Below are 14,205 nucleotides of genomic sequence, written 5' to 3'. Positions count from 1 at the left end.
GAGGAACAGCATCAGTGAGTGAGGACATAGACACTAGCAAAGATGCTAAGCTGGCCTGTTTATTGACAGAAACCTCAAGCAATATATAGGGGATTGGTTACATGAAATTATCATAAAATCAGCATAAGGCATATGTCATTCAGTGATTTATGGCATAATCTACTTCTCGGAATGTTCCCCAGTTTTCCCAACTATGAAAGGTTATCATGTTTTCTTCTTCAAGATTTTTCTGTTGCTCTTATACCTTTAGATTCTAACCTCAGGTTAAATTTCTGCAAAGCACCACAATATTTTCTGCATGTGTCTTAAAACTTGCTCAACTGGATTCTCACTTAGGCTCACTGTGGGGGCATGTTTTTTCCATAGTTCCCTGAAACCACTTACAGTAGAATAAGCAGCACTTATTCTGTTGACTATAACAATGCTTACCATAATTTCTATGATAGTGGTTCAAAAGGGAACTCTACCAAGATTTTTCCACCTGTTTTCCTGACCCACACCCCATGTTAGTCACCTCTTGTTTTTCCTGGGGGCCAAGTTGGCCAGGGAGCTGTACCCTGAAGTCACCTGAACTTTCTTCTATTTCCCAACCCAGGAATAATAACCCACCGGCCTGAGAGGAATGTGCAGGGTCACAAGCTGAGTTTTATGATTGCTTTAGGACTGCTAACAGTCTTTTCTCTGCGGGCTTGTTCTGATTCATGAGGGCTGTTTGAATTTAGGAGAATAGTCAAATTAAGCAATAGAAGAGATAACAGTAGCTTCCCCTCTGGAAGCCTGCTGTGTGGCATCCATCCACTGGCCTGCTGGGCTGTGCCATCAGGCAGGCAGAGTAGGTCGGCTTCCGGCATCTGCCCAGTGCTCTGGGCGATATGGTGGCATGGCCACAAGGCTGCAGGAGAGCAGAGCAGAGGCTGGAGTCGTGGCAGTGCCGAGGACAGAGGCCCAGAGGATCGCTGTGCAGGTAGAGAGGCCCAGAGGCAGAGACCAGCTTGCTGCATGCAGACTTGCTCTGAGTGGACGGAATTTTAGTGATTGACCTTGCACCATGGAAATAAAGTTGGGTATAACCCTTTCACCAACAAGAATGTTTTACTGTCATTTCTTTGGCACACTGAATCCATAGTGAACTTTCCCAGGGCTGAAATCCATTGGCAAGACAGTCACTAAAATGTTTAGTGGTAACTGTAAGCTACTGCTGACAATAGAAACAAGCTATTACAAAGTTTGTCTTGGTGGTGGCAATTGTGACAAGACTCTGAAATAATAGTGGCCAGGTGGTAGTGCCGACTTGCCAAAAGTCAGGGGAGTCACAATTATCATGATACCTATCAAGGTGGGAATGGTTAGTCAAGGGGGCCTGACCCTCAGAGGGTCATGGATAAGTTGAATAAAATACAACACCCTTAGGAGCAAAATTATTGGGCAGCCAATGAGAGTAGTACTCAGTTTGTACCATTAGACAAAAATAAGGATCGATAGCACAGTGGTCACCCCGTAAAAAGGGTTATCATACCTTGCTCAGTTTCTGACCTGAGTCAGTTTCAGACCCAGAGCCCACCAACTGAAGAGGAAGACCTCTGCAACACGTCTATATGACATGTACAAGGCAGTGTCCTCCCAGTGTTTGCCAAAGGGACCTAGAGCCATTCACCCTAATTCCACCCTGGGGAAAGGGGAAAGGAGGAGAATAAGACATTTCAAGGACTGCTAGATACAGAGTCTAAATAGACATTGATATCCAGAGACTCAAAATATCCTTATTCCTCTCCTCTTAGACTGAGGGAGGGGTCTTAGCCAAATTTAAGGTCACAGTGGTTTCACTGAGTGTTTGGAAGGCCAAGTGAAAGCATCTGAAGCTCACTACCCCCATACCTTCTCTTACCAGCCAAGATGGCAAACACAGTGTAGTCCAGGGTGATGGCAGAAATGAGCCCCACCCTTAGGGATCCAAAGGATGCAGAGTTGAAAATCCCATCACGTCACATTAATTCACCAGTCTGTTCCCTGAAAAAATTGGATGGATCCTGGAAGATGACTGTAAACAACTGTAAACTCAACAAAGTTAGTAGCCTTGATTGCAACTGGTATGCCAGATGTAGTATCTCTGTTAGAGCAGATATATGTGGCCCCAGTACACAGGCTGTGGTCTTGGATTTTACTAATGCATTCTCCTTCAGTAAAAAAAAATGATCAGAAATAATTTGCATTCATGTGGAATGGACAGTACATTTTTATAGTTCTGTCCCAGGGCTTTGTTAACCCTGCCACTTTATCTTCAAGAATATGGATCTTTCACCAATGATACTGTGTTGATGAGTCTGGGTGAGCAAGAAGTGGCTAAAAATGAGGCCTTAATAAGACACACATGTTACAGGGAGAAGGAGATACACCTCATACATTTTATACCACACCCGTAAAATTTGTAGGGCCCAGTGGTCAGGAACAGGGTGGTACATCACCGCCAGAGTGAAAATCACTACGTACACCTCCTACCAAGAAGAAGGAAACACAATGTCTGAGGTGAGCCTCCTAGGTTCTGAAGGTAGCATATTTCACACTTAAGAATAGTGTTGTGGTCCATATACCAGATGGTGTCCAAGACTGTGAGTGGGACCCACAGCAGGAAAGAGCTAGTTTAGGTCACAGTGCAAACATCCTTGCTTCCTGGGTCAGAGGAGATGCTGTTGTATGGAGAAAACAGTGGTGGAAAAAGGTGTCTTAGAGAGTGTGTAGCAAGCTTCAGTAGGAAAATCAAAATGCAGCTCTCAGGGGTTCTGAAGGATGGCCATGCCATCTGTGTTTAGGGAGTCATACACCTCCTGGACCAGCATGGATCCCAGCTTACCAAAGCTGATGTAGTTATCATGACTGCAAATGTCAAACCTGTCAGCAACAGAAATGAATGCTGAGCCTCTGATAGGACATCACTGCTTTATAAGCAGGTCAGACCAGTCATACAAGAAAGGCGAATGAGAAGACATGCATTCTTGGAATGGGTTTACCTTTCCTTCGGGCAGGGCCTCATTCAGCATCAGTAGCTGAGGGCTTATGGAGTGTTTGATTCACTGGCAGGAGAAACCACATAACATGATGTCAGGATAGGGGGTCATTGTCAAGGCAAAGGAGGTGCAAGAATAGGCCTACAACAATGGGATTCAGCTGGTATCGCATATTATGCTGCCCGGAAACTTCCTGCTGTGGATGGTAAATTGCAATGTGAGCTGAAGACACACTGAAGCAGCAGCTCCGAGGCAAAGTTCTGCAAGGATCTGATACCATCTTTCAAATCAGAGATGTGCACTGAATCAGATCTACTTCATCATGCTCCCAGTAGAGAATCCATGTGTGGTGGGTTAAATAGTCTGTTAGTCTGCTCAGGCTCCCATGACAATATACCACAGACTGTGTGACTTAAAAGACAGCTTTTATTGTCTCACAGTTCTGGAGGTTAGAGGTCTAAGATTAAGGTGTTGGCCATTGTGCTTGGCCTGCAGATGGCCACCTTCTCTCCGTGAACTCATGTGCCCTTTTTGCTGTGTACACACACCACTGATGACGTTTCCTTTTCTTGTAAGGACACCTGTGTTGGATTGGGGCCATTCCACATGACCTCATTTAACCTTAATCACTTCTTTAAAGGACTTATCTCCAAACACAGTCACATTCTAATGTATGGGGGGTTAAGACTTCAACATGTAAATTTTGGGAAGACACAATCAGTCTATAATTAATAGTGTGCCCCCAAAATTCATATCTACCCAGACTTTAGAGTATAGCCTTATTTGGAAACAAGTTATTTGCACATGTAATTAGTTAAATTAAGATGAAGTCATCCTGGATTATGGTAGGCCCTAAATCCGAAGACTGATGCCCTCACCAGAGCAGAAGAGGACACACACAGAACCACAATGAAGAAGGCCATGTGAAGAGAGAGGTGGAGATTAGAGTGATACAACCAAAAGCCAAGGAAGGCCAATGATTGCCAGCAACCACCAGAAGCTAGGAGAGAAACATGGACTAGATCCTCCTTGAAGGCCTCCAGAAGGAACAAACCCACCAACACCTTGATTTCAGACTTCTGTCCTTAACTGTGAAAGAAGAAATGTCTGTTGTTGAAGCCTCCATGTTGTAGTGATTTGTTACAATAATCCAGGAAAACTAATACACCATGGGAACTAAGAGTGGAGGCAGGACGTGCAGGACTTGCCATCACCCCCAGCCAACCCCTGGGGATCCTCTTCCTTGCCATATCTGGGACTCTGGGTTCTGCATGATTAGAATTCTATGTCCTCAAAGGGGGCACCTTTCTTCGGGAGTCAGTAAGCACTCCATCAAATTATGAACTAATCCTGCAGATTTGGCATTTTGGGCTCTTTATGTCCAGGGATCAACAGGTAAGAAAAGAAATCACTGTCTTGGCAGAGATTAGTGACTTTCTTCATCAGGAGAGGGTAGGGCTGCTTTTACATGATGTGATGGAGAGGAATATGAGTGGAATCCAGGTAATTCTCTTGGGTTTTCTAAGTGCTCTTTTACCTACTTGTGACCATAAGTGTACATGGAAACCCACCCCAGCCTGTGAAGGGCATGGTGACTAGATCCCTGAGGCCTGAGGGTCTGGGTCTTGCCCCTATGCAAGCCATTAAGACCAGCAGAGGGAGTAACAGTTGGGTAGCTTCAAGGTATGCCTCAGCTGCAGAACTGCATTGGCTGGACTGAGCCTTTCCCAGCACCAAGCATGTACCTGGTGACCTAGTAACTGACTGGGCTATGTTGGCTTAATATGGCCCAACTATGACAAATAGTATTAAGCTAATATTCTTATACAGAATATAGTAACTGACATTTATTGTGGTGCAAATATATTTTCCTCCTCTGTATTGGTCATGGTTTGGCAAACCCTTGGCTAAAATACTATAATGGTAAGTGTGAGGTATCCTTTATAAGTCACCTACAAGCTTCTGCTCATTAGTCCATTTCAGAAAGTGAATAGAATGAATAGCAAGCACACCTGTGCTTTACAGGATGACCCTGGTTACTTATTTGCCTAATGGAAACAATTCAAAAGATGAAAACTACGCTATGAAATTCTTAACTGTGTTTTGTGGAATCAGACATAGTACATTGATAAATTAGACATTTTGAAGCACTTTTAATAAGGAATCAGAGCTAAAACAATGTATATAAAGGCCAGAGTGATTCTGATAAAGAATCATTGTAGGAAGGCAAAAGAACGTGCTAACTGCAGTTTGCTCATTTCCCCATGTACATTAAGAACCCTGGCTGCAAGTCTTCCCATACTCTCAGTTCTTTCTCCTCCACTCAGGGCACCTTCTGGGCTCCACCTTCTGTGTTCTGTAACTTGCAAGATCTCTTAAGACAGTAAAGTGGGGCAGTGGTAAGGTGCATCTTGTTTGTTTCTCTTCCCTCAGGGATCATTGTTCCCTCAAGTAGCTGATGTTCTGTGCCTTGAAAACTGTTATTTCCTACATGTTTCTCCCAACCCCCTTTTTTTCAGGTGAGAACGTAAATGTAGTGCCTGTTACTCCACCTGGCTGAAGCACAGTCACAATCCAGACATATATTACTACATAGAAACTAGTCCTTTAAGAGCTGACTCGTCTTCAGCATATTATTTGCCATCCACATTTATAAGGATTCTGCTGGTATTTTTAATCAACCAAAGAAGAAAAGGATGATGAAAAGCTACTTGCAATCCTGACTCTTGTTAACTGAGTTATATTAATAATCTTGCCTTAAAAAATCTTCTCAGTGGTTTTCCATCAGTAAAATAAGAATAATTCTATCAACTTCATATTTAGGTGATGTAGGTTGAAAAATTATATATATAGCAAGTTTAATGTAAGTACATGTTTTTACTTGGTGGAGACATCCTGGCAACCAGTGATCCTTGTTTTTTTTTATTTTTAAAAGTTACATTTCCATATTCAGAGAAGAAAAGTCCTAAGGTCAACTTGGTGAATCCTGTACTTTTAAAGGATCTCTTTAATTTATTTTTATTAATTTCAATGCCCTAAAAAATGAAGCACCTATGACTTGTGGTGACTGAGAGGAAGGAAGAAAAACAAGAGCAAGCATTCTGCAGATTCTAAGCGAATTTACAAAGGGAGAAAGAGCCCTAAGTGTCATTTAGTTCCATGCCCTGTTCAATAGGGGTCTACTATAGATCACCAACTAAGTTCATACAAACTCTTTAAGTACTGTGGGTTTTTTTTAATTGCATATATTGTGTCTGTATCTTAACAGGAAATTATTTATGCAATTATTATTGCATAAAGTTCAACTTAATCATATGTAAACTTTTGTCATATGTAAAATATTGTCACATAATGTCACAGAAAAGAGAGGGTGTAAAAAACAATGGCTTCCACAACATTAGCATATTGTCTGATATGCTAATTTTACATTAATGAAAAATTTAAAACTGACTCAGGAAATACTCTGTTGGATACAGGCTGCAATTAAAATAAAAGATGCTAACTTACTGATATTGGCAGACACCATGGCTGTTAGATTTGGTCTGTGGAGTTCCTTACTCAGTACTGCCTGCAAGCTTTTGTAGACTACGGAGGACTAAGTCATTAATGAGATCTCAAAACAAACTCATTCTAAACATTGGAGAGTAAGATTTCACTACAACACAACTTCCCTGACCTAGATGTATGTGGAGAACTCTACTCTTCAGTTATTATAAGAAAATGTACAGAGAGAAGAGATGCTCTATGACTGGTTTTCATTTCCGAGACCTTACACAGGTCTGTCACATAAAGTTTAACTTAATCATATGTACCTGAGGTTTAAATCGATAGGATCATGAGATCCTGTCTCATTAGATTTTTGGCAACATTAAAAATCTATCTTAGTGTGGTGGGCAGACGAATGGCTTCCCAAAGATGTCACGTCTTAATCCTGTGAAGCTGTGAACATGTTATGTTATATTGCAAAGATGAATTAAATTATCAGATGGAATTAAGTTTGCTAACCAGCTGATCCTAAACACCTGAGATTCTTTTGGGTTATCTGGATGCACCTAATGTAATCACAAAGATTCTTAAAGATGGAAGAGGGAGATAGAAGAAAAGGTGACAGTGATAATACACAACAAGGGCTCAAGTCACCCTCGCAGGCTTTGTGCATGAAGGAAGGCAATCATGAGCCAAAGAATTGGGGTGGCCTATAGAAGACGGAAGAGGCAAGGAACACACCCCACCAACACTTACATGTTAGCCCAGTGAGACCTGTCAGACTCTTATCCTACGGAACTGCAAGATAATACATTTGCATTGTTTTAAGCCACTAAATTTGTGGTAATTTGTTATAGCAGTAATAGGAAACTAACAGACTTCATTATCTCCAAAAGCTTTGGCCTTATGTTTACACATAAAATACTTACTATTTCCAAACAAAATTTAAAGGCTCCCGGAGTTCACTGTAATTATCAGCCAACCAAAAATTAGGTGCAGAAATTTATAACCATGCAATTCCTCAAAAAGAGAAAAGAGAGGGTGTAAAAAACAATGGCTTCCACAACATTAGCATATTGTCTGATATGCTAATTTTACATTAATGAAAAATTTAAAACTGACTCAGGAAATACTCTTTTGGATACAGGCTGCAATTAAAATAAAAGATGCTAACTTACTGATATTGGCAGACACCATGGCTGTTAGATTTGGTCTGTGGAGTTCCTTACTCAGTACTGCCTGCAAGCTTTTGTAGACTACGGAGGACTAAGTCATTAATGAGATCTCAAAACAAACTCATTCTAAACATTGGAGAGTAAGATTTCACTACAACACAACTTCCCTGACCTAGATGTATGTGGAGAACTCTACTCTTCAGTTATTATAAGAAAATGTACAGAGAGAAGAGATGCTCTATGACTGGTTTTCATTTCCGAGACCTTACACAGTCCTGATAATGAAATAGTGGGCTCCCATGAATCCATGGGATGTACTAGTTCCTAGGACATAGCTCTTTTTGTACAAAACTTGAGCGAAACAGGTATAGAAGGCAGAGTGAAATTAGCGATAGACTGTCTCAATAACCCATACAACTGTAAAGCAAAAAATAATTTGTACATGGTTAATGCCAGTAAATGACTTCCATACAGTGGAACCACAGTTATGAATATGCAGAACATGGGTACGCACACACACATGCTCCTATTTTGAGATTTAGATGTTACCTGTGTAACATCTCTATAAGCTCATGTATTCCTTATTATATAAATTTAGTATATAGTGCTCTTTATTGACTTGATTCTAATCTCAGATATCAAGTGTTTCAGAAAAGTATTTAAAGACACAGTGAAAGCAGGGTTCATATAGTAGTTTTGACCTGTAAGTACCTGGTGCCAACACCTGTCTAAGCCCATGGGCTTATTATATTATGTATAATATACCTGGTAAGCTCATCAAATTATCTTATTTTGCTGATGGGATCTCCATTTTTTTAAAAGAAATGTTATCTTTAATGCTACCAGATAATCATAAAAAGAGAAAGGAGTACTGTTATTGAAACCCAGAAACTCATTTTTTTGGATAAAAGAAAAGTTTAAAGAAAATATTTTTTCTCAGAATTTCATTCTGGAATGCCACCCAGGCCTCTCAATCCAGCTTTGAACTTGAGTCCAAAGAAAACATTTGATCTTTGTCTTGCAGCTTGATAAAGTATCCTTCTCCTTTGAAATCCCCTTTTTGTTTTATGTGTGCTTGTCAGTGTATTTTAGAAATGAAAAGCTCTTAAGGGTAAGATATGAGGCTTTTTTGTTTAACCTTTGAACACTCTCCTAAGTGTCTACTCCAAGTTGCCATTCCAAAAGTATTGCTCATTAAAATTTTATTCTTCCCATGGTGGTTTGGAAGGAATAGTAGGAGGTGTCGGATTTAGCTTCTTCATATTAAAGCTTTTAAAAATAAAAACACCTTTGGGTAACATTTCATTTCATTCAATAAATATTTCTTGAGGAATGGCAATAATTAATGTTCATTAAAAGATTAACTGAGATAGCCAGGATGATCAAGTTCTGTGTTGTTTGATACATAAGAAACTTAAAAGTGATTTGTAATATAAAAGAAATACATGCTTTTATGGGAATGAGAAAACGTAACTTGTTACCAAATGATGTAACTTAGTCAAATGAGCAAGAATACCAGATTCCAGCCCTGTAATAGCTATCTCTCATTGAATGAAGTAGACAGAGAAGACAGGGTTATGCTTTGTTATCAGGTGGTGATTTTGCTTTAATACTAGATGAACCCTATTTACCTAGGCTGAACACCATGAAGAATTCTTTCACTATGAGCCTGAAATGCCCACTCAGTGTCTCTCTTCCATGAAAGTAGAGTTTGTAGGTGGGGATGAAGAAAAGCCAAAATAGAGACCAAAAGATCATGAAAGAGAACAACACAGGAGGGAAACATAACTTATTAAACTATGTCCCATGAGCACACATAGAAAAACAGGATAGCCAAATCCTTGTTCTAAATGATCTTTTCCAATTCACGGGAGAACTTTTAGTAGGAGGCCTCTGCTGGTGCTTCCTACTAAAATATTTAATTTTTGTTGAACTAAAATAAAGAAGTAAGGATATTCTGATTTTAGATTACATGACGTAATCTATCAGGTTTCTGCTTGGCAGAAAGCCCATTCCAATTGAACCCTTACCATTGGGAAGAATGTATTAGCTGCTGAAATAGCCATTAGTAAGTAAGAATATAATCTTAGCTCAAATAAATGCATTTGCATAGCATTTTAGACTACATTTTAAATAATAAGGCATTCAATCAGACAATTCTGCGCTGCCCTCTGCCTTAGGCTTTGTCATTTACTCTTAATTTAAAAAAGGCACTTATTTTGGCTGACTGTCAGAGGGTGCCTGACTCCTCGGCATGCTGATGTCTTCTAATAACAGTGCAAAATTGCAGAGACCTTCATTTATATTCCAGACATGTGCTAAATCTAGAAATAGACATCATAGCACTCATTGGGCTTACTGCTGTATTAGCAAACTGTATCATAGAGACATGATTTTTATGGATAACTAAAAAGAGTATTGTTCTTAACAGATACGGGAAAATAAGGAAAGCGAACAAGAGATTGAGGAGGGCCTGTCACCCACAGGTAGAGGAAGAACTGGATCCCCACAGGGCTCCCTGGTCCAGTAGGAGGGCTGCTGGGTGAACCCTTAGGTCTTTGACATAAATGTTTGGTGGAGCCACAGCCACACATGCAGCTTTTGGGAACAGGAGCCAATACCTGAAAGAGGATTTGAATCTGTGATGTCACCCCTCATCCATTCTTAATGCCACACCGACTTCCACCCTATCCCACTGCCCACTTCTCAGAGCCAGTGATCACCATAAGCCACATCCAAGATCACTCCCTATTCTCCTAGGCTATCATTATTTTACTCAGATGGCTACTGTATTTCCCCTCCAACATTCTCCCTTTGTTTTCCACTGTGTAGCACCCTCCCTGTTCTTCTTTGGCCTCCCTGGCCACTCCTTCTTAGTCTCCTTTGCTGGCTTTCTCTGCTCTGTAGATGCTGTATCTAAATATTGTTAACTAAATGTGCCATTGTACATCTTCTACCTACATGATCTTATCTAGCCCCAAGGCTTCAATTTTATCTTCCAAATGTAAAATGATGTCAAATGTAAAGTGTTTTTAATTTTCTCAGTGAGAAGACCAAAATAAAAAGTGTTTAAAATTTTATTTTAGTAACTGAAATGTACACACTTTTAGGAACATAGATAAACTAGCTAAATATATGCTTACTTGTTACTTTGGTTGCATATCTTAAAAATCACATATTATATAAAATAATACATTAATGTAGAGATATTATTTTTCCATTCTCATATTTCATGAAATAATCTTATGCAAAATTCTCACTTGTCTTCAACATCAGTCTCTGTTCTCATCAGAGCCACTTTCAATTAGTTGAATATAGTTTTCCTGAATACATCCATCTTCACTTCCATTTAAGATTTTTAAGACTTAGCTCTTTTGGAATTTTGCATGATATTATCAGTGGAAATTTATCATATTAGAGATATTTGTACAACATTAGGACAGCTAGTTTTTTCATTTGTCATATAGATGCCTATTGGTAGTCTCCACAATGTAATCACTTATCTTTCTTTGAGTAATTTCATAGGTTTGATTATAATGACACCTAACACAGTTGTGAGATCCTAACTTCCATATTAGTAGTTAAGTCTGTGTTTCATTTCTTTGCCTCCCTTTTATGGAAGGTAGGTTACACCAGTATCTAAAACTAGAATTAATTGAAGTCCTTTGTACCTGTGTTTTCCCCAAATATTACTTTGATTTTTAAATAAAATTATCTGCAGTCTGAGTTTTTGATGCCCTTGAGATGTGTTTATTGCCTTTTGCATAGAAATAGTATTGATTTCTAGTAATATTTAATATATTTAGTTACATTATAATACCTTTTGTTCCTTAAAGTTCAAGTTATAAATTTTTCATTCCACTTACAAAGATAGTAAATGTTAACAATTTCTTTTAAGGGGCTTTTGGAAAATGTTTCTGTTAGTAAGTTTAGTTAATAAAACATCTTTAAATATTTTACATTATGCTTATAAATTTAACCCATTTGATTTCATTTTGAACTGTTTCAATTACATGGCTTTAAAAGATAAACATTTCCAACCACTAAAAATTTTGCATAAATATAACAGATAAACTTATACAAATAGTGAAACTCAAGTTATTATAAATGTTCCAATACTATGATATAGTAAGATATAAACTAGAAATTCCAAAGCATAAAGTCATGAACTTTAAGTTGTCACTCCAATAGGCCAAATTCTCTTAATCATTATAACCACATGCATCACCAAATATGCCCAGATCCCTTCTTAACACAAAAATAGTAATACTCAGGTCTTGAGTCACTAATCTTCTTAAACTTAATTTTATGTCCAACTGGGTTTGAAAAATAGATGTTAATTTAGGAAGACAGTTACTGAGGTTATTTTCATATGCGTTCTTACCTGGGATTTTGAATTGGCCAGAAACAATTTGTTATTTCAGGTAAATATTTATTGCTACTTACATTTAATAAATAGGTGAAAGTTAGCTCCTCTCCATAGCCAGGAAATAATGCTAATGGGTGTCAGGCTAGATTCTGTCAGCCACACTAGTGCCTTGTAGTGAGCAGTCACATCACAGCAATGCCACACGATCTGTGAGTCTGTTGAAGTCATAGCTCTTTGGTCTTCAGCAGCCACCATATGAAAGGCTTACCTAAGGCAAAGTCAGCGCTATTCTTATTCCAGGCTCTGGCCGACCATCTAATGGAGACAGTCAACTAAGAGTTTTCAGAACCAGCAGTGGCCCTGTGACCATTTAGACATCCAGCCTAGGATCCCTATACCTAAATGTATAGGTTACATGGCTCTAGTTTTTCATTCATCCAAATGTAGGGGAATGTCACTCTAAGATTTTAAACGATTAAACAATATTTCATACTACTCTAAACTTACCCTGAATACCACCAGTTTTTGCCAACAAGAAGCCCATTTTTTACATGCATTATGTGAATTACCAAAGCCCTTGTTATTGCTCAGAGTTAAACATAGTTAGAGTACATTTATTGGCCACCCAAAGAACATGAACTTTCAGTTAAATGCTAGCTGACTACATCTGAAACGTAAAGTCCTCATTTAGACAACTGGCCTCCCCTAAATGCATGCATTTAGATCCCACTGGTTATTTTAAACAACTTTAATTAAATTACATATACAAATACACGGGTGAAACATGCATACGCATTAAGGAAGACAATTACTACCCTAGTTAACTAAGTTTACATATAACCAGAGATTTGAGCCACACAGCTGATTGGATTCTTGTCAGTCACTATGATGGAATACATCAGGATTTATTTATAATTGTGATGTCAATGACTATAAATTGAAGAAGACAAATAGCCTTGTTCTTTGAATTCACACTATATATACTATGCTACTATTCTTTTGTGCTCACAGAAAGAAGTTAGCATGTCCTATTTAGCTTGATCACTTGACTGAATTTTCATTTCTTTGGGATCATAAAGAGTACCAATATGTGTCCTTTTTAACTTTAACTATCTTTGAATTTGATAGGGTCCTTTGTTCTTACACATAATATAGCAGGAACCTCAAACTCTTCTAGATGTATCTGTTAATTGAATTCTACACATTTCCCATGACTTTGTCTGAGTTTTGGTAACAACTCATAAGGTCAGTCTGCTAATGTAATCACTAAGCCCCATCCTGAGAACTGTTCAAGTATAGGAACTCCTCTTCTGAGTGATCATTTTCAGGAAGAAAACAGACCATGGTATATGTAGGTATATGTGATAAACCAATAGCCTGCCAAACTTTATGTCTGACCTTAATCCCTTTCCTGGATTCTAGACTTGTATTTCCAACTCTGTACTAGGTATTTCCACTTAATTGATGTCTCAAGCAGTCATGGCAGAATCAAACTATGGATTTTTTCACCCCACCTCTTCTATCTCTCCCTCCCCGGAGCTTTCTCATATCAGACAGCAGCACCAACATTCATCAATATCCTTAGGCTAAAAATCTTTCAGTTATTTGTGATTCCTCTCTTTTTCTTTTCCATTCCTCCCTCCCCGCCCACCCCCATCATTAAGTTCTGTTGCTTCTACCCACAAACTCACCCTTATCCAAGTCAGCAGCAGCAGCAGGATGATTTCAGTATCCTGTAACTCATCCTGCTGCTCTATTCTTGCTCCTCTAATCATCCATTCTTCATGCAGTGATTGTACTAAGATTGAAATTGGATCTTTCTCCTCTGTCCAAAACTCTCTTAAATTTCCTTACCACACTTAAAATAAAATCCAAGTCCCCTACCTTCTCTTATAAGATAGGACCTTTGCAGATTCTCTGACCTCATCTCCTAGCCTTTACCTACCCACTAGATACCAGCCAGAGAGCTCTTATTTTCCTCAATCTCACTGAGCTGATTTCTGCCACAGGGCCTTTGCTCTAGCCCTTTCCTCTGAACAGAAGGTTCCTCTTATTGTAGGTAGATTTATTCTTTTTGGATGACTATAATTTCAATGGAAAAGTTACCTCCTTAGATAAATAAATCCTACTTACCTAATCTAAGAGAGCCCCTCATAACTCTCTATCATTTCAC

This window comes from Manis javanica, chromosome 5 (assembly GCF_040802235.1).
Source record: "Manis javanica isolate MJ-LG chromosome 5, MJ_LKY, whole genome shotgun sequence".
Classification (NCBI taxonomy): domain Eukaryota; kingdom Metazoa; phylum Chordata; class Mammalia; order Pholidota; family Manidae; genus Manis; species Manis javanica.
Note: the sequence above shows the minus strand (reverse complement) of the source record.